This window comes from Ovis canadensis, chromosome Y (genome assembly GCF_042477335.2).
Source record: "Ovis canadensis isolate MfBH-ARS-UI-01 breed Bighorn chromosome Y, ARS-UI_OviCan_v2, whole genome shotgun sequence".
In the NCBI taxonomy this organism is placed as follows: domain Eukaryota; kingdom Metazoa; phylum Chordata; class Mammalia; order Artiodactyla; family Bovidae; genus Ovis; species Ovis canadensis.
Window position 1 is genome coordinate 9,287,022 of NC_091271.1, and position 22,601 is coordinate 9,309,622.

The 22,601-nt window shown below is 42.4% G+C and overlaps 1 pseudogene; it reads right to left on the bottom strand.

The window, feature by feature from the left end:
* Window positions 1-20,903: 20,903 nt before the first annotated feature.
* LOC138431536 (MYND-type zinc finger-containing chromatin reader ZMYND8-like) overlaps window positions 20,904-22,601 on the bottom strand; it is an 86,909-nt pseudogene continuing 85,211 nt past the window's right edge.

Genomic DNA, 22,601 nt, shown 5'->3' on the forward strand with positions numbered 1-22,601 from the left:
TACATTCTTTTTTTACATTATTTTCCATTATGATTTATCATAGTGTATTGATATTGTCCCTTGTACTACACATTAGAACCTTGTTGTTTATCCACTGTAAATGTAGTAGTTTGAATCAACCAACCCCATACTCCCAGCCCATCCCTCTCCCCTCCATCCTTGGCAACCGCAACTCTGTTCTTTATCTGAGAACAGGTTGTGATGGTGGCTCGAAGGGAAGGGTGGATAGCACGTGATTTCAAATGGGTACCTAAGTGGATAGGGTACCAAACAATTGAGAAAACAGGGAGGATTCAGGAGCATTCACATCACGGATCCCCTGGGTGGCTCTGCTCCATTCTCTTTTTCTTCTCCAGCCAGATGTCAATTCATCCAGTACAACTCTTCCACGCATTAGAAGAAACCTAATTCAGCAGATTATAGTGAGGTTGACCCATGTTTTTGGGAGCTAACTCTAGGGGTTATTTACCTTCATTTAACCATCTGTCCTTTTATCACCAGTCACATCCACAACTTTCTCCACTGATCTCTGGTAGCATATTGAGCACCTAATGACCTGGGGAGTTCCTCTTTCAATATCCTATCATTTTGCCTTTTCATACTGTTCATGGGGTTCTCAAGGCAAGAATACTGAAGTGGCCTGCCATTCCCTTCTCCAGTGGACCATGCTCTGTCAGACCTCTCCACCATTACCCACCTGTCTTGGGTTGCCCTGCAGGCATGGCTTGGTTTCATTGACTTAGACAAAGCTGTGGTCCTAGTGTGATTAGATTGACTAGTTTTCTGTGAGTATGATTTCAGTGTGTCTTCTCTCTGATGCCCTCTTGCAACACCTACCATCTTATTGGGTTTCTCTTACCTTGGGCGTGGGGTATCTCTTCATGGCTACTCCAGCAAAGCACAGCTGCTGCTCCTTACCTTGGACGAGGGGTATCTCCTTACCGCCACAGTTCCTGACCTTCAACATGGAATAGCTCCTCTAGGCCCTCCTGCGCCTGCACAGCCACCACTCCTCAGGATGCTCTTCCAGGCTGCTGGCCCTGGCCTCGGGCATGGGTGGCTCCTCAAGGTCACAGCCCCTGGCCTAGGGCACGAGGTGTCTCCTCCCAGCTGCCACCCTTGGCCTTGATGCTGTAAAGAGCAATATTGCATAGGAACCTGGAATGTCAGGTGCATGAATCAAGGCAAATTGCAAGTGGTCAAACAAGAGATGGCAAGGATGAACGTCAACATTCTAGGAGTCAGTGAACTAAAATGGACTGGAATGGGTGAATTTAACTCAGATGACCATTATATCTACTACTGTGGGCAGGAATCCCTCAGAAGAAATGGAGTAGCCATCATGGTCAACAAAAGAGTCCGAAATGCAGTACTTGGATGCAATCTCAAAAATGACAGAATGATCTCTGTTCGTCTCCAAGGCAAACCATTCAATATCACAGTTATCCAAGTCTATGCCCCAACCAGTAACACTGAAGAAGCTGAAGTGAACGGTTCTATGAAGACCTACAAGACCTTTTAGAACTATCACCCAAAAAAGATGTCCTTCTCATTATAGGGGACTGGAATGCAAAAGTAGGAAGTCAAGAAACACCTGGAGTAACAGCCAGATTTGCCTTGGAATGCGAAATGAAGCAGGACAAAGACTAATAGTTTTGCCAAGAAAATGCACTGGTCATAGCAAACACCCTCTTCCAACAACACAAGAGAAGACTCTACACATGGGCATCGCCAGATGGTCAACACTGAAATCAGATTGATTATATTCTGTGCAGCCAAAGATGGAGAAGCTTTATAGAGTCTGTGGCTCAGATCATGAAATCCTTATTGCCAAATTCAGACTTAAATTGAAGAAAGTAGGGAAAACCGCTAGACCATTCAGGTATGACCTAAATCAAATCCCTTATGATTATACAGTGGAAGTGAGAAATAGATTTAAGGGCCTAGATCTGATAGATAGAGTGCCTGATGAACTATGGAATGAGTTTCATGGCATTGTACAGGAGACAGGGATCAAGACCACCCCCATGGAAAAGAAATCCAAAAAGCAAAATGGCTGTCTGGGGAGGCCTTACAAATGGCTGTGAAAAGAAGAGAGGTGAAAAGCAAAGGAGAAAAGGAAAGATATAAGCATCTGAATGCAGAATTCCAAAGGATAGCAAGAAGAGATAAGAAAGCCTTCTTCAGCGATCAATGCAAAGAAATAGAGGAAAACAACAGAATGGGAAAGAGTAGAGATCTCTTCTAGAAAATTAGAGATACCAAGGGAACATTTCATGCAAAGATGGGCTCAATAAAGGACCGGAATGGTCTGGACCTAACAGAAGCAGAAGATATTAAGAAGATGTGGCAAAAACACACGGAAGAACTGTACAAAAAATATCTTTACGACCCAGATAATCATGATGATGTGATCACTAATCTAGAGCCAGACATCTTGGAATGTGAAGTCAAGTGGGCCTTAGAAAACATCACTATGAACAAAGCTAGTGGAGGTGATGGAATTCCTGTTGAGCTATTTCAAATCCTGAAAGATGATGCTGTGAAAGTGCTGCACTCAATATGCCAGCAAACTTGGAAAACTCAGCAGTGGCCACAGGACTGAAAAAGGTCAGTTTTCGTTCCAATTCCAGAGAAATGAAATGCAAAAGAATACTCAAACTACCACACAATTGCACCCATCTCACATGCTAGTAAAGTAATGCTCAAAATTTTCCAAGACACGCTTCAGCAATACGTGAACCATGAACTCCCTGACGTTCATGCTAGTTTTAGAAAAGGCAGAGGAACCAGAGATCAAATTGCCAATATTCGTTGGATCATGGAAAAAGCAAGAGAGTTCCAGAAAAACATCTATTTCTGCTTTATTGGCTATGCCAAAGCCTTTGACTGTGTGGATCACAATAAACTGGAAAATTCTTCAAAAGATGGGAATACCAGACCACCTGACCTGCTTCTTGAGAAATCTGTATGCAGGTCAGGATGCAACAGTTAGAACTGGACATGGAACAACAGACTGGTTCCAAATAGGAAAAGGAGTACATCAAGGCTGTATATTGTCACCCTGCTTATTTAACTTATATGCAGAATACATCATGAGAAACGCTGGACTGGAAGAAACACAAGCTGGAATCAAGATTGCTGGGAAAAATATCAGTAACCTCATCTATGCAGATGACACCACCCTTATGGCAGAAAGTGAAGAGGAGCTAAAAAGCCTCTTGATGAAAGTAAAAGAGGAGAGCAAAAAAAGTGGTCTTAAAGCTCAACATTCAGGAAACGAAGATCAGGGCACCTAGTCCCATCACTTCATGGGAAATAGATGAGGAAACAGTGGAAACAGTGTCAGACTTCATTTTGGGGGACTCCCGAATCACTGCAGATGGTGACTGCAGCCATGAAATTAAAAGACGCTTACTCCTTGGAAGAACAGTTTTGACCAACCTAGATAGTATATTCAAAAACAGGGACATTACTTTGCCGACTAAGGTCCGTCTGGTCAAGGCTATGTTTTTTCCTGTGGTCATGTATGGATGTGAGTCGGACTGTGAAGAAGGCTGAGCGTCGAAGAAATGATGTTTTTGAACTCTGATGTTGGAAAAGACTCTTGAGAGTCCCTTGGACTGCAAGGAGATCCAACCAGTCCATTCTTAAGATCAACCCTGGGATTTCTTTGGAAGGAATGATGCTGAAGCTGAAACTCCAGTTTTTTGGCCACCTCATGTGAAGAGTTGACTCACTGGAAAAGACTCTGATGCTGGGAGGGATTGGGGGCAGGAGGAGAAGGGGACAACAGAGGATGAGATGGCTGGATGGCATCACTGACTCGATGGACATGAGTCTGAGTGAACTCCCGGAGTTGGTGATGAACAGGGAGGCCTGCGTGCTGCTATTCTTGGGTCGCAAATAGTCGAACACGACTGAGCGACTGAAATGAGCTGAAATGAACTGAACCATCTGTCTATCTAACTGTTATATCATTCTTGCAACTACATATCCAACCATCACAGTATTACTATCAAGCACCCATTAACCATTAGTCATTCTATCCAACTACTCATTCAATTGCCCACCCACCCATTAAGCCACTCATTCACCCACTTAACCATCTATCCAGCTTTCCATCTCACCACGCGACTATTCACTCATCCAGACAAGTATTCATACATCCATCCATCTCATCATATCACCATTTGGTCATCAATTCAGTTATCCATCAAATCATCCAACCACTCATAATCTATATAAACATCTATCTATTCATCCCAAGAGTTATGCATCCGTTTATCCACCCATTCTCCAATTATGTAAACAGACATCCACCTACCCAATTTTTAAACATCTATTCATCATTTTTACAAATATCCCATTCTCCTAACCAATTAGCTTACTGACCATGATTTAAATGACACTTTCATCATCCTTTTATCTCATCTATAGTTCAGTTCAGTCGCTCAGTTGTGTCCGACTCTGCAACCCCATTGACTGCAACACTCCAGGCTTCGCTGTCCATCACCAACTCCTGGATCTTGCTCAAACTCATATCCATCAAGTTGGCGATGCCATCCAACCGTCTCATCCTCTGTCATCCCCTTCTCCTGCCTTCAACATTTCCAATCATCAAGGTGTTTTCCAGTGATCCAATCCTTTGCATCAAGTGGCTAAAGTATTGGAGCTTCAGCATCAGTCCTTCCAATGAATATTCAGGACTGATTTCATTTAGGATTGAGTGGTTGGATCTCCTTGCAGTCCAAGGGCCTCTTAAGAGTCCTCTCCAACACCACAGTTCAGAGCCATCAATTCTCGGTGCTCAGCTTTCTTCATGGTCCAACTCTTGAGAGGGTCATTTCCTAGGCAGGTTGATAAGAAGTCTAGGGGTCCCCAAGGAGAGACGGGTCTGGAATTCTCAAGGAGGAAGGAAGAACCAATTCTTTTTCCCTTCTCTACATTCCTTAGAGTTATATAACAATAATGTATCCTGCCGGAGGACAGTCTCTGGATTAAACATTCTGGCTAATTCTGTTATCTTAAAATGTAAATTATGGGAGTAGGTCTGGTGAGGTCTTTACAACCTCCAGACATTCTTTGGATTCATTAGAGAGGATATAACTTCATTGCTAACACTCGCAAGGGGGTACTCTTCCTGCCCCCTTCTGATGCCTATGTCAGAAGCTTTCTCTATCTCCTTTATACTTGAATAAAACTTTATTACACAAAAGCTCTGAGTGATCAAGCGTTGTCTCTGACCCCGGACTGAATTCTTCTCCTCCGGGGGCCTAGAATCCTGGTGTCTTCATGTGATTAGGCAACAACCTTTCACTCTCACATCCATACGTGACTAGTGGAAGAACCACAGGTTTGACTCAATGGACCTTTGCTGGCAAAGTAATGTTTTTAATATACTTTGTAGGTTTGTCCTAGGAACCTCATCTATAATGGGATTCCAATTTGTGGTAGTATCCACTCTGTGGATTGATTCCAAGAACATCATTCTATGCTTGATTTGGGGGAAAACAGATGAAATAAATAGCACCTGCCCCCAGGGAGCTCAGAGCCTAGAGAGGAGTCTGTCTCACCATTGGTGGTGGCTTTCTATGTTTCAGACTCTAGCTCTGAGGCTCCAATCATCAGGTCATTTTTCCATCTCCACTGACATGGATGCCAACCCATTGAAGACCCTGGATTTTACCAATATGAATAGAGGGAGGAGCTTATACTTAGACTTAGCATCCAGTCAAATGGATCCATGCTCTACTTTCAACTCTGTGGGCAAACAACAGAGCTCAAGATGTCCTTGGGACTGCTCCCTTCCTGTTTCCTACACCAAATTCTCGGTTCATCCACTAGAAAATAAACTACTACCAGTGGCATGGAAGTTAGTTCTATTTTCATACAAGCCCCCAAGTTCTCTTGGTAGTAGCTTACTGATTTCTCCTTTGGAGAACCAGCAGTCTCCAACTTTCTGCTCATGAGAGAATGAACCCTAAATTCAGCTCCATGGGTAGCTCAGGACTCAGGTTTGGCCAATGAGACACAATCCAGAGGCTCTTGTTAGAAGCTCGAGGCAGAAGCAGGTCTTTCTACTGGTGTTGTTTTGCTGAAAGATTGTTGGAGCCATTTCTGGCACAACAGGATGAGCCTACCTGAGTAGTAAAACCACCCAGGAGAAAGTCACTTGATCACCAGGATCCAGCTATGCCTAAAGACATATGTGAACTAAAGGTCCTGGAGACACTTTTTTTTTGCTTAAGCTGGTTTTAGTTGGACTTTATACTTCTGCAGTGAAAGAGGAAAAGATCAACATATTCAGAAGCCTCAAAGGTAGCCATCAAGTAGTGACACCCTCCTCCATTTCAAAATGTAAATAAGGTTTTATTTAATGCCCCTTTCTGTTGCAAAATACCACCTCCTCCCCAGGGTCCTCTCTTCCCAGAAAACAAGATGACAGCCTAAGACACATGCACTGTTCACATGATGTCAGATTAGGTATTTAAAAGCAAAGTAAGCAACAGTCTTCCCCACAGTCCCGAATTGCCTCTCTTGCTAGTGCCCCCAAAGTACAACTTGGAGCAGAGAGGCTTCAGTTAGAACTGTGCACCACCCCCGTGCCAGCTGAGAAAAAATCTACAGCTAAGGAAAGCAACACAGGTTCAAGAGCATGATACCAGAGTAATGAGATTAGTCCATATATTAAAGAAGAAAAAGACAAAAACAAAAAACCCAAAGCCTGTTCCCTTCTCATCAACCAGCCCTCCCCCAGATCAGCATTTCCTTGCTTTTCTTCTGTGAGTCTTGCAGAAAAGTCTGGACTACAAGCCAGCCCTCTTCCCCAAAGTTAAATATTCTAAAATCACTGCTGGGTGCACTGTTTCTCAGGACTCTTGTTGGGACTCAAAGGATAACTTCTGAGATGGTCACTAGACACCTCTTGGCTGGAGGGACCTTTCTTAGTGTCCATCATCTGCTGGGGTAGGTGGGGAAAACCAGGGGCCTGGGCTGGTGGGCTGCATCTCTGATGGGAGGTGGTGAGGCTGTGGGTGCTGCTATAAATACTCCTGCTCCAGGGAGTGCCTCTGCACCTTCAGGTCCTCGTGGCAGGACAGCCTCCAGAAAGGCATGTTGTGCTGGAACACAGAATGTCAGACACATCGTTACAGCTGTGCTGGTACCTCCTGCAGAGCCCCTGGATCCGATGCCTGTGGTAAGAGCCTTAGGAGAAGTCACCAAGTCAAAACATCATGGTGGAATCCCCATGTGGTCAGTACCTACTGTTCTGGTCATCCTTTCTGTTTCTTTGGAGGCTTTTTAAAAATTTTATTATTTATTATTATTTTTTTTCTTTTTTGCCTTTGCCCAGTGGCATGGGGGAATCTTTGTTCCCCAACAGCAACGGAACCTGTGCCCCCTGTATTGGGAGTGTGGAGTCTTAGTCCCTGGACCACCAGGGAAGTCTCCTTCTGAGCCTGTTCTGATAGCTTATCCTGCACTGTCCGACATGTGGACTGACTGACCCCTTTCCCCTCCATTGCAGCCACTGTGTGCTGAATGTCCTGGTGTGCTGAAAGTGAAAGTGTTAGTCACTCAGTTATATCTGACTCTTTGCAACTCCATGGACTATATCCTGTCAGACGCCTCTGTCCATGAACTTCTCCAGGCAAGAACACTGGTGTGGGTAGCGATTTCCTAATCCAAGGGGATATTCCCGACCCAGGGATAGAACCTGAGTCTCCTGCTTTGGAGACAGATTCTTTACCATTTGAGCAACCAGTAAAGTAGTGCACTAACATGGCATCAAATCACACAGCAGGAAAGCGATTCCATCTTAAAATGTGTTCTCATTCATGACATTTCAGATAGAAACTCTTGGCTAGATGCTACTGTATATTCAACCCCTCCCTAACACTCTCTAACATCCATGTGGACAGATAGGTCTGGTCCCAGAGGCTGTTTTTATCTTTTCTTTACAGCGGGTGATGCCTGCTCTGTGTTATTGTCATGCAATGAAGCTTTTAATTTTAACCATAAATGCATTGACTTAAAGGGACACATGAAGTAGATGATAGTACAGGCAGCATGTAGATACAGCAGAAGTTGTAACTGGTGTAAAACCTGCTATGTTGATTATGGAAATAAATCACTCATGTGAAGGGAAAAATTTGTGAAACACTGCCATAGAGTGAAGGTTAAATATTTGAGCACCCTGTCAAACCTCTGTTCTACCTTTATTAGCTAGGTGATCTTGGGTGATTTTCTCTGCTGCTTGTTTGTAAAATGCACCCAATACTTGCTGTATACTATGTCTATCTTGTTTTACAAATGAGAAGACTGGGGCACATAGAAATTGTGACTCCAGAGAAAAAAATTTGACTGCATATTCATCACCAGAAAATGCAACCACTGACTAAAGCTGTTACTTGTCCAACAGCCATCCTCCTTCTTCCTACTTACAGCATCCTGAATTTGGCAGCACTTTGCCAGAGAGGTAGATACGGGGTGAATTATGATCACATAAGTAAGCTATGAAACGCCAACCCTGCTTGTCAGGGATTTGTCGTGTATCCCTCCTGAACGGAAAAGCGTATGGAAAATCACTTCAATATTCTTGCCTTGAGAACCCCATGACAGTATGAAAAGGCAAAAAGATACGACACTGAAGGATGAACTCCTCAGGTCGGTAGATGCACAGTATGCTACTGGAGATTGGTAGAGAAACCACTCCAGAAAGAAAGAAGGGATGGAGCCAAAGCAAAAACAACACCCAGTTGTGGATGGGACTGAAGATAGAAGCAAGGTTTGATGCTGTGAAGAGCAATATTGCATAGGAACCTGAAATGCTAGGTCCATGAATCTAGGCAGATTGGAAGTGGTCAAACAGGAGATAACAAGAGTGAACATTGACATCCTAGGAATCCTCAAACTAACATAGACTGGGATGGGTGATTTTAACTCAGATGACCATTATATCTACTACTGTGGGCAGGAATCCCTTAGAAGAAATGAAGTAGCCATCATAGTCAGCAAAAGAATATGAAATGCAGTACTTGGATGCAATCTCACAAACGACAGAATGATCTCTTCACTTCCAAGGAAAACCATTCAGTATCCCGGTAATCCAAGTCTATGCCCTGACCAGTAATGCTGAAAAACCTGAAGTTGAACAGTTCTATGAAGACCCTCAAGGCCTTCTAGAACTAACACCCAAGAAAGATATTCTTTTCATTATAGGGGACTGGAATGTGAAAGTAGGAAGTCAGGAAACACCTGGAGTAGCAGGCAAATTTGGGCTTGGAGTACAGAATGAAGCAGGGCAACGGCTAATATGGTTCTGCCAAGACAACACACTGCTCATAGCAAACACCCTCTCCAACAGCACAAGAGAAGACTCTACACATGATCGGATGGTTGACACCAAAATCAGATTGAGTATATTCTTTGCAGCCAAAGATGGAGAAGCTCTATACAGTCGGCATACACAAGACTGGGAACTGACTGTGGCTCAGGTCATGAACTCCTTATGGCCAAATTCAGACTGAAATTGAAGAAAGTGGGGAAAACCACTAGACGACTCAGGGATGATCTAAATCAAATCCCTTATGACTATATAGTGGAAGTGAGAAATAGATTTAAGGGACTAGATCTGATAGACAGAGTCACGGATGAACTATGGACAGAGGTTTGCGACATTGTACAGGAGACAGGAATTAAGACCATTCCCAGGAAAACGAAATACAAGAAAGGAAAACGGCTGTCCAAAGAGGCCTTACAAATAGCTGTGTAAAGCAGGGAAGTGAAAAGCGAAGGAGAAAGGAAAGATATACCCATTTGAATGCAGAGTTCCAAGAATAGCTAGGAGAGATAAGAAAGCCTTCCTCAGCGATCAATGCAAAGGAATAAAGGAAAACAATAGAATGGGAAAGACTAGAGATCTCTTCAAGAAAGTTAGAGATATGAAGGGGATATTTCTTGCAAAGATGGGCTCAATAAAGGACAGAAATGGTATGGACCTAACAGAACAGAAGATATTAAGAAGAAGTGGCAAGAATACATAGAAGAACTGTACAAAAAAGATCTTCATGATGCACGTAATCACGATGGTGTGATCACTCACCTAGAGCCAGACATTCTGGAGTGTGAAGTCAAATGGGCCTTAGGAAGCATCACGATGAATAAAGGTAGTGTAGGTGATGGAATTCCAGTTGAGCTATTTCAAATCCTAAAAGATGATACTGTGAAAGTGCTGCACTCAATATGCCAGCAAGTTGCTACAGGATTGGAAAAGGTCAGTTTTCATTCAAATCCCAAAGAAAGGCAATGCCAAAGAATGTTGAAACTTCTGCACAATTGCTCTCATCTCACATGCTAGTAAAGTACTGCTTAAAATTCTCCAAGCCAGGCTTCAGCAAAACAAGAACTGTGAAACTGCAGATGTTCAAGCTGGCTTTAGAAACTGCAGAGGAACCAGAGGTGAAATTGCCAACATCTGCTGGATCATCAAAAAAGCAAGAGAGTTCCAGAAAAACATCTACTTCGGCTTTATTGACTATGCCGAAGCCTTTTACTGTGTGAATCACATAAACTCTTGAAAATTCTTCAAGAGATGGGAATACCAGACTACCTGACCTGCGTCTTGAGAAACCTATATGCAAGTCAGGAAGCAACAGTTAGAACTCGACATGAAACAACAGACAGGTTCCAAATAGGAAAAGGAGCACATCAAGGCTGTATATTGTCACCCTGCTTATTTAACGTATATGTAGAGTACATCATGAGAACACTGGGCTGGAGGAAGCACAAGATGGAATCAGGATTGCTGGGAGAAATATCAGTAACCTCAGATATGCAGATGACGCCACCCTTATGGCAGAAAGTGAAGAAGAACCAAAGAGCCCCTTGATGAAACTGAAAAAGGAGAGTGAAAAGTTTGGCTTAAAGCTCAACATATGAAAAACTAAGATCATGGCATCCGGTCCCATCACTATATGGCAAATAGATGGGGAAACAGTGGAAACAGTGACTGACTTTATTTGGGGAGGGGGCTCTAAAATCACTGCAGATGTTGATTGCAGCCATGAAATTAAAAGACGCTTGCTCCTTGGGTGGGAAGTTATAACCAACCTAGACAACACATTAAAAAGCAGAGACATTACTTTGACCACAAAGGTGTGTCTAGTTCATGCTGTGGTTTTTCCAGTGGTCATGTACGCATGTGAGAGTTGGACTGTAGAAAAAGCTGAGCACCGAACAATTGATGCTTCTGAACTGTGAAGTTGGACATGATTCCTGAGAATTTCTTGGACTGCAGGGAGATCCAACCAGTCCATCCTAAAGGAGATCAGTCCTGGCTGTTCATTGGAAGGACTGATATTGAAGCTGAAACTCCAATACTTTGGCCACCTGATGTGAAGAGATGACTATTGGAAAAGACTCTGCTGATGGAAAAGATTGAAAGTCTGCAGTGAGTAGTGCGTTGGGGCTTCCCTGGTAGCTTAGAGGATAAAGCGTCCACCTGCAATGCAGAAGACCCGGAAGACTTTTTAGTCAGTGGTTTAATTTTCCATCTTATGAACCTGCACTAGAAACAGCCTGAATCTCATTTTCCCAAGCTCCCTTGCAGTCAGAATGTAACCATGTGACTTAGGCTCAATCAATTAGATGCACCTAGATGGTACTTAAGACTCAATTACCTACAACCACATGGAATGTAGGCTTAGCCAATGGATACACCTACTGATTTTAGAAAAGGCAGAGGAACCAGAGATCAAATACCCAACATCTGCTGGATCATCAGAAAAGCAAGAGCATTCCAGAAAAACATCTATTTCTGCTTTAATGACTATGCCAAAGCCTTTGACTGTGTGGATTACAAGAAACTGTGGAAAATTCTAAGAGAGATGGGAATACCAGACCACCTGACCTGCCTCTTGAGAAACCTATATGCAGGTCAGGAAGCAAAAGTTACAACTGGACATGGAACAACAGACTGGTTCCAAAGAGGAAAAGGAATACCTCAAGGCTGTATATTGTCACCCTGCTTATTTAACTTCTATGCAGAATACCTCATGAGAAACGCTGGACCAGAAGAAGCACAAGCTGAAATCAAGTTTGCTGGGAGAAATATTAATAACCTCAGATATGCAGACTACAACACCCTTATGGCAGAAAGTGAAGAGGAGCTCAAAAGCCTCTTGATGGAAGTGAAAGAGGAGAGTGGAAAAGTTGGCTCAAAGCTCAACATTCAGGAAATGAAGATCATGGCATCTGGTCCCATCACTTCATGGGAAATAGATGGGGAAACAGTGGAAACAGTGTCAGACTTTATTTTGGGGAGCTCCAAAATGACTGCAGATGGTGCCTGCAGCCATGAAATTAAAAGACGTTTACTCCTTGGAAGACAAGTTATGACCAACCAAGATAGCATATTGAAAAGCAGAGACATTAGTTTGCCAACAAAGGTCCCTCTGGTCACGGCTATGGTTTTTCCTGTGGAATCCTATGTATGGATGTGACTGTTGGACTGTGAAGAAAGCTGAGTGCTGAAGAACTGATGCTTTTGAACTGTGGATTCAGAGAAGACTCTTGAGAGTCCCTTGGACTGCAAGGAAATCCAATATTCCATTCTAAAGGAGATCAGCCCTGGGTGTTCTTTGGAAGGAATGATGCTGAAGCTGAAACTCCAGTATTTTGGCTACCTCATGCGAAGAGTTGACTCACTGGAAAAGACTCTGATGCTGGGAGGGATTGGGGGCAGGAGGAAAAGAGGGAGACAGAGGATGAGATGGCTGGATGGCATCACCGATTCGATGGACATGAGTTTGAGTGAACTCTGGGAGTTGGTGAGGGACAGGGAGGCCTGGCATGCTGCAATTCATGGGATCACAAAGAGTCAGACATGACTGAGCAACTGAAGTGACTGCCTGACTGATGGCAGTTCTATTTCCAGTGTTGTTTTGTTTGTTTGTTTGTTTGTTTTCTTGAAGTAATCTCCATGCTGATCTCCATAGTGGCTGTACTAATTTGCATTCCCACCAACAGTTTAAGATGGTTCCCTTTTCTCCACACCCTCTCCAGCATTTACTGTTTCTAGAGGTTTGGATAGCAGCCTTTTGACCAGCTTGAGATGGTACCACACTGTAGTTTTGATTTGCGTTTTTCTGACAATGAGAGATGTTGGGCAAATTTTCATGCGTTTGTTAGCCATCTGTTTGTCTATTTAGGAAAAATGTCTGTTAAGTTGTTTGGTCCACTTTTAGATTGGGTTGTTTATTTTTCTGGAATTGAGCTACAGGTGTTGCTTGTATGTTTTCGAGATGAATTGTCAGTTGCTTCATTTGCTATTATTTTCTCCCACTCTGAAGGCTTTTTCACTTTGCTTATAATTTCCTTAGTTCTGCAAAAGCTTTTAAGTTTAATTAGGTCCCATTTGTTTATTTTTGCTTTTATTTCTCCTACACTGGGAGGCAGGTCGTGGAGGATCCTGCTGTGATTTACGTTGAAGAATGTTTTGCCTATGTTTTCCTCCAAGAGTTTGATAATTTGTGGTCTTACATTTAGATCTTTACTCCATTTTGAGTTTATTTCTGTGTATGGTGTTAGACAGTGTTCTAGTTTCATTCTTTGTTGCCTCCTTTGTGAAAGGTACGGTGTCCATAGTTGCATGGATTTCTCTCTGGGCTTTCTATTTTGTTCCACTGATCTATGTTTCTGTCTTTGTGCCAGTACCATACTGTCTTGATGACTGTAGCTTTGAGGTATAGCCTGAAGTCAGGCAGTTGATTGCTCCAGTTCCATTTGTAGATCTCAAGAATTCTTTGGTCATTCAAGGTGTTTTGTATTTCCATACAAATCGTGAAAGTATTGGTTCTAGTTCTCTGAAAAATACCGTTGGTAGCTTGATAGGGATTGCATTGACTCTATAGATTGCTTTGGGTAGTATACTCATTTTCACTATACTGATTCTTCCAACCCACGAACATAGTATATTTCTCCATCTATTTGTGTCCTCTCTGATTTCCTTCATCAATGTTTTATAGTTTTCTATGTATAAGTCTTTTGTTTCTTACGGGATATATATATATTCCTAAGTATTTTATTCTTTTCGCTGCAATGCTGAATGGAATTGTTTCCTTAATTTATCTTTCTGTTTTCTCATTGTTAATGTATAGGATTGCAAGGGGTTTCTGGGTGCTAATTTTATACCCTGCAAATCTGCTATATTAATTGATTAGCTCTAGTAAATTTCTGGTGGAGTCTTTAGGGTTTTCTTTGTAGAGGATCATGTCTTCTGCAAACTGAGGGTTCTACTTCTTCTTTTCCAACTTGGATTCCTTTTATTTCTTTTTCTGCTCTGACTGCTGTGGCCAAAACATCCAAAACTATGCTGAATAGTAGTGTTGAGAGTGGGCACCCTTATCTTGTTCCACTTTAAGGGAAATGCTTTCAAGGTTTCACCACTGAGGATGTTTGCTGTGGGTTTGTCACATATAGCTTTTACTATGCTGAGGTGTGTTCCTTCTATTCCTGCTTTCTGGAGGGTTTTTATCATAAATGGATGTTCAGTTTTGTCAAATGCTTTGTTTGCATCTATTGAGATAATCATATGAGTTTTATTCTTCAATTTGTTACTATGCTGTATTACATTGATTGATTTGTACATATCAAAGAAGCCTTGCCTCCCTGGGATAAGGCCCACTTGCTCATGATTTTAAATATGTTGTTGGATTCTGTTTGCTAGAATTTTGTCAAGAATTTTGCATCTATGTTCATCAGTGATATTGGCCTGTAATTTTCTTTTTTGTGTGGCATCTTTGTCTGATTTTGGATCAGGGTGATGGTGGCCTCATAGAATGAGTTTGGAAGTTTACCTTCCTCTGTAATTTTCTGGAAATGTTTCAGGAGGATAGGCGTTAGCTCTTGTCTACATTTTTGGTAGAATTCAGCTGTGAAGCCGTCTGGTTCTGGGCTTTTGTTTGCTGGAAGATTCTGATTACAGTTTCAATCTCCGTGTTCGTGATGGGATTTTCAAGATTTTCTATTTCTTCCCGGTTCAGTTTTGGAGAGCTATAGTTTTTTAAGAATTTGTTCATTTCTTCCAAGTTGTCCTTTTCATTGGCATATAGTTGCTGATAGTAGTCTCTTTTCATCATTTGTATTTCTGTGTTGTCCGTTGATTTTTCTCCAATTTCATTTCTAATTTTGTTGATTGGAATATTCTCCCTTTGTTTCTTGATGAGTCTGGCTAACGGTTTGTCAGGTTTATTTATCTTCTCATAGAACCAGCTTTTAGCTTTGTTGATTTTTGCTATTGTTCTTCTGTTCCTTTTGCATTTATTTCTGCACTAATTTTTAAGATTTTGTACCTTTGTCTAACCCTGGGGTTCTTCATTTCTTCCTTTTCTAGTTGCTTTAGGTGTTGCTTCACTTCACTTCAGTCGCTCAGTCGTGTCCAACTCTTTGCGACCCTATGAATCTCAGCACTCCAGGCCTCCCTGTCCATCACCAACTCCCAGAGTTCACTCAGACTCACATCCATCGAGTCAGTGATGCTTTAGGTGTAGAGCTAGGTTATTTATTTGACGTTTTTCTTGTTTCTTGAGGTAAGCCTGTATAGTTATGAATGTTCCCCTTAGCACTGCCTTTATAGTGTCCCATAGGTTTTAGGCTGTTGTGTTTTCATTTTCATTCACTTCTACACATATTTTGATTTCTTTTAAAATTTCTGTGATTTGTTGGTTATTCAGAAGCGTGTTGTTCAGCCTCCATTTGTTGGGATCTTTAATAGTTTTTCTCCCATAATTGACATAGAATCTTACTGCATTGTGATCAGAAAAGATGCTTGGAATGATTTCAATTCTTTTGAATTTACCAAGGCTAGATTTATGGCCTTGGTTGTAATCTCTCCTGGAGAAGGTTCCATGTTCACTTGAGAAAAAGATGAAGCACATTGTTTAGGGGGTGAAATGTCCTATAGCTATCAGCTAGGTCTAACTGGTCCATTGTATCATTTAAAGTTTGTGTTTCCTTGTTAATTTTCTGTTTCATTGAACTATTCATAGGTGTGAGTGGGGTATTTAAGTCTCCCACTGTTATTGTGCTATTGTTAATTTTCTCTTTCATACTTGTTAGCATTTTCCTTACATACGGTGTTGTTAAATGCCCACCTATGGTGGGTGCATATATATTTATGATTGTTACATCTTCTCAGATCGATCCTTTGATCATTATGTAGTGACATACTTTGTCTCTTTTCACAGCCTTGATTTTAAGGTCTATTTTATCTGATATGAGTATTGCTACTCCTGCTTTCTTTTGGTCTCTATTGGCATGGAATATCTTTTTCCAGCCCTTCATTTTCAGTCTGTATGTGTCCAGTATTTTGAGGTGGGTCTCTTGTAGGCAACATCTATAGGGGTCTAGTTTTTGTATCCGTTCAGGCAGTCTTTGTCTTTCAATTGGGGCATTCAACCCACTTCCATTTAAGTTAATTATTGATAAGTATGATCCCATTGCCATTTACTTAGTTATCTTGGGTTTGAGTTTATACACCCTCTTTGTGTTTCCTGTCTAGACAAGATCCTATAGCGTTTGTTGAAGAGCTGGTTTGGTGGTGCTGAATTCTCTCAGCTTTTGCTGTCTGTAAAGCTTTTGATTTCTCCTTCATATTTGAATGAGATCCTTGCTGGGTACAGTAATCCGGGTTGTAGGTTTTTCTTTTTTATCACTTTAAGCATGTCCTGCCATTCCCTTCTGGCCTGAAAAGTTTCTAGTGAAAGATCAACTGGTTTCCTTATGGAAATCCCCTTGTGTGTTATTTCTTGTTTTTCTCTTGCTGCTTTTAATATTTGTATTTTGTGTGTTTGATCTTGTTAATTTGATTAATATATTCTTTGGGATGTCTCACCTTGAGTTTATCCTGTTTGGGACTCTCTGGGTTTCTTGGACTTCGGTGACTAGTTCCCTCGCCTTTTTAGGGATGTTTTCAACTATTATCTCCTCAAGAATTTTCTCATGGCCTGTCTTTTGTCTTCTTCTGGGACTCCTTTCATCTGAATGCTGGGGCATTTAGCAGTGTCCTAAAGTTCTCTGATGTTGTCCTCATTTTTAAAAATTCTTTCTTTCTTTTTTCCTCTCTACTTCCTTTATTTCTATCATTTTGCCTTCAACCTCACTTATCCTATCTTTTGCCTCCTTTATTATACTGTTGGTTCCCTGCAGAGTGTGTTTGATCTCATTGATTGCATTATTCATTATTGATTGATTCCTTTTTATGTCTTCTAAGTCCTTGTTAAACATTTTTCCCCTCTTCTCAATGCTTGTCACCAGGCTATTTATCTGTAACTCCATTTTATTTTCAAGATTTTTAAAAATTATTTCTGACTTATTTTTCAGGTGGATGCCCTATCTCCGCTTTTGTTTGGTTTGATGGGCATTTATCATGTTCCTTTACCTGCTGATTTACATGTTTTAAACCCAGCTTTGACTAATGTCAGTGAATCACACACTTAAAAACTGGTGCAAGGGACAATTTTTGATACATCCTATTTATTACATTAAAAATAAAAGGGAAACTGCCCAAATCAATTATACACTTTAAATACTATCTCAATAAAGATTTTTTAAAATGCCAACCACTCTGACTTCCCAGTTCCTTCGGATCATAATTCAGCCCCCATACCCCTCAACTGCTCTTCATTCTCTGATCTCATCAGCCCCATCTCCAATGCCAAATCCCTCATTCTGGCCTCTGTAGCCCTTCTCCTCTTTTTGAAGGTCCAGACGCCCCCTCAGGTCTTTTATTTGCTCTCCCTTCTACCTGGGACGTTCTTCCAATCAGGGTACAGGCTCTGAGATCTAGCTGCCCAGCAGAATCACCCGATGAGTTTATGGGTGCCCCAGCCCCACCTCAGAGAGTCAGAGGCCATTATTTGGGGAAAGAGGGTGGCACCTGGACATTTATTGTTGTTTTAAAACTTGCCAGGTGCTTCTAAAATTCATCCAGCATTAGAAATCACTGCACAAGACATCATGCTCAGTCCCCACCATCTTTAGGTTTCAGTTCAAAGGCCAGTTCTACAGGAGGCTCTCCCCAGTCACACCATCTACCTCCCTTCCACTCTCTACTTATTTGATTCTATCCCAGCTAGGATTCTATCATATACAGATATGCTTCCCAGTGAGAATGTCAGATGGATGGAGGCAGCGGCTGTGTCCTCAGCGCTTGGCTCACAAAGATGCTCAACACACAGCTGTTGCCTGAATCAACCTCCACTGGTGCCCTCCTGGGTCTAGCTCCAGCTTTAAGGGCTGGAGTTCTCCATGAAGACCATGAGGTGGCGATAGTGCCTGGCTGCATTAAAGGTCATCCCTAGACACACCCCTGTGCTGGGCTGGGTAGTGGGGACAAGGTGGGTGAGGGGGGAGTGGTGGCATCAGGGAGTTGTGGGTGCCCATCCTGCCCTGCACACAGCCATTGTTCCGGGACAGGAGCAAGTACTGTGGCAGACAACATGGTGGCCTCCCTCTTCTGCTCATTTCCAGACTCTGAGCCACTGAGCCCTGAAAACACCCAACTCAGACTAAAGTCAGAGGGAGAAGGCCGTGCCCCGCAGTCTGAAACCTCCAAGTCCTTCCTCTCTTACCTGGCCAGTCACTGAGCCCTGGAAATAATCTCCTGAGATGAGTCCCACAGACCCCTCACCTAACTCATGACTTGCACACAAGGCTGGTATGCTGGCTGTGGCTGGTGTCTGCAGGCCAATTGAATATCCATCTTCCTGGGGCTGTGACACGGCCTGTCACCTTTCACATGGCAGGCTCCCATAGCCAGAAAGAAGAACAAGGAAGCTCTTGTAGTCCTCTCTCAATCAGTCCCATTCCATTCCTTTCACAGCATCATCCAGGGATAGCATGAGGGGACTATGCCCTGCTTTTGGAGCTGAGGAGTGTTCACATGTTTAAATGATTGAGAAGAAAAAAACTAACAACAACAACAACACTTATGTGACCCATGAAGATGAAATGACAAGGGTGTGCCTGGGCAGAGTCAAGGTAACATATTGCCCACAGAGCTCCTTTTAGCCCAGGCTGCCATCTTGGCCACTGAAAGACAAATTCACTCTCTCCCAGTGTTCTTCTGAGACTGACCCAGGATTTCCCTTCTGTCTCCATCTCTGTCAGTAAATCCCCAAGAACTGGACTTCCCAGGAAAGCTCCCAGTGGGGACCATTATTTATAAGGTGGAGAAAAATGTTCACAACCTCATGTGGCCCCGTCTCCATCTTTGGTTTAAACCTGATACAGCCATCCCGACCAAATGGAAAACTTCAAATTTGAGGATGACCAAGGCATTTTTTCCCTAAAACAGTTTAATTTAAATAATGTGAAGAATCTGAAAATATTAGGTCGTGGGGAGTACCCGAAAGAGCATACCACATTAACCCACTGGTTCAGTCACAAAGAAATACCATCATCATAAAAGATATTTAAGTTTAATACAAATGTTATACGAAGAAAATAAATGCTAAAAGCAATTATGCTCACAAATAAGGCCAGATAGGCTAGTTTTTTGTTTGTTTTGTGTTTGGGTTCTTTTGACAACTGCAGTTGACATGTGTTCTTTCCTGTTTCCTCCTAGTACTTTCTTTTTAAAATTTCTTTTCTAATATGAGTAACTACCTGGAAACTGTAGAATTCACGTCCTCTTATCAATAATGTAGAGAAAGGAAACAAAACTAAAATGTACAACAAAATATACTGGAATGATATTATACAATTATTTTTTCTCATATACCTACATCACCCTTTTGCTTTGTTCAATGCTTCTTGTTTTAAACAGCACACAAAATGGTACTAAAGCACATGTAATGTAATAGCACAGTGGCAGTCTCCTTCCTGTCAAACTGCCTTTGTTTCATGCCAACATTGAAACCATAAAATCCCACTGTATAAATATTGCATACATGCTTCATCTCAAATATCCTCCGCATGTGTCTTGCTTTTGACTTCTCACCTCCGTGAAGCATGGTCATCTCTTACCAAGAAGTTGTGAGTGTCTTTAAAGAAACCACAAAGCAAAGGAAAACTGTTTCAGAGCTACTGACTTGAATACTTTCTACGGCCTTCTCTTCTGCAAACTGAGCTGAGTGGGGCTTGCTTCTAGTAAATCATCTGTAAACAAGGATGTGGAGTGTTTTTGTTTTTTTTTCTTTTTTTCCCTTTATTTGAGTGGAGTCATCATAGAAATCACATCAAATTAATGAGCTCCTCCACATACCCTTCTGGTCCAGAGAGCTTCCCTTTTATAGCATGGTGACATAGTATTTCAAAGGGGCCAATGGGTACATGTGGTGTGTCCATAGCAGCACTGAACTCTGTGCTGGAAATTCCTGATCCCAATATGCTGTGTACAGACATACAGATGGAAACAGCTCATGGGGCATCATAGAGGAGGAGCTGTGCACTGCAAAGTGACCCTTGTGCCCTCTCAGTACCCCTGTGACAGATGGCAGGCTGGCCATCCTTTCTTCAGCATCCAAACATTCTTTTTGTTGTTGGGTGTGTTGTGTTTTTTTTTCTTCTTCTTCTTCTCTCTCTCTCTCTCTCTGTCATTTTTATAAGTTAAAGTTAATACAAATGTGAAAAGGGGAAGGTACTCTAGGCTTGATGACATTCACAAATTATGCATTTATTTACATTAAAGTAAAGGTTCCATATGGGTGGAACAGTATTCATCAAGGGTAATGCCAGACATGAGACAGTGTGGCCTGCCCTGCATACCAGGTGCAGAGGCCAAGTATGAGGGTGGCGGTCCTCTTGTCTAATGTCTTTTTGCAGGTTCCAGTTTCTCTGGTGTCTGGGTTGTTTCTCTCTGCAGGATGGGTGGCTTTTGTCCCAGCATGTCCCGACTCTCAGAAGGTGTCCAGATGGGACTCTTTTGGAATGAGTCTCTTTGAACTGGTACCAGTGTTATGCTCAGAGCAGGCTGACCCTTGCTTCTCCTCACTGCCTCTCCAATAACTGGGTTTACTGCTCCAGGAATGGTCTGGGCAGGAGGGAAGCCAAGAGGAAGGAGGGGGGTGGTTAGCATTCCTGACCATCCCTGGCCATTCCTGCCTACCCGGTTCTACTTGGTCTGCACCTGCTCTGCCAGGAAGCCACCTTCCTCTCCCGACTCCCCCCAACACACAGGGGAAAAATCCTGCCACCATTTACTGACCTGAATTTTGGGGTCTTTAAGGATTTAACAAGAGCTGGTTGGAAAAAAATAGAAGGGCATCATGCTCAGAGGAAATAAAGATTAGTGGGGAAAGGTACTGACTTATCGAGGAAGATGTTTCTTAGGCAGTACTTGGTTTAGGCACCCTTGCTGCATGAGCAGATATCAAGTACCCCAGGTCCTTATTATGTTCAAACTTGGGCACTAAAAAAGGCACTGAGATTTGGCGTTCTCTTCTTACTTCTGTTAATGGAGTTTGTTTCATCATTGTATAGGCAACTTGAAAACAGACTTATACCTAAACCAGCCAAAGGAAAAGGAGGGAGGGCCACAATGGTTAAACCCAGCTGGTTTAATGGTTAAGATCTACTGGCTCCCAGTAAGGAAAAGCTAAAGGGGCCAACTGAAGGATGAAAGAACCAGAGTAAGACCTAAGGGAGCTACAAGGACATGTGCGTTGTAAGGAGTTACACTGTGGATGAGTAAGATGTGACAACACTGAAGGAAGAGCCAAACGAGTTTTCCGTCCAGCTGGGAGACGGCCCAGCCTGCAGGCTCAGTGAGGTGGCTGACTCTGAGACCCATCAGCACATCACTAAGATCCCATTGTACTTTAGATCATTTACCAAGTTTAGACAGATTGGGACAAAACATTTTTTAACTTCTTGAGGTGGGATGATAATATTTGAACAAAAGAAGTTGGCTTCATTGACTATACCAAAGCCTTTGACTGTGTGGATCACAATAAACTGTGGCAAATTCTGAAAGCGATGGGAATACCAGACCACCTGACCTGCCTCTTGAGAAACCTGTCTGCAGGTCAGGAAGCAACAGTTAGAACTGGACATGGAACAACAGACTAGTTCCAAAGAGGAAAATTAGTATGTCAAAGCTGTATATTGTCACCCTGTTTATTTAACTTCTATGCAGAGTACATCATGAGAAACCCTGGTCTGGAAGAAGCACAAGCTGGAATCAGGACTGCCAGGAGAAATATCAGTAACCGCAGATGTGCAGATGACACCACCCTTATGGCAGAACGTGAAGAGGAACTAAAAAGCCTCTTGATGAAAGTGAAAGAGGTGAGTGAAAAAGTTGGCTTAAGGCTCAACATTCAGAAAATGAAGATCATGGCATCTGGTCCCATCACTTCCTGGGACGTAGAAGAGGAAACAGTGGAATCAGTGTCAGACTTTATTTTGGGGGGCTTCAAAATCACTGCAGATGGTGACTGGAGCCATGAAATGAAAAGACACTTTCTTCTTAGAATAAAGGTTATGACCAACCTAGATAGCATATTGAAAAACGGAGACATTACTTTGCCAACAAAGGTCCATCTAGTCAAGGGTTTGGTTTTTCCAGTGGTTATGTATGGATGTGAGAGCTGGAC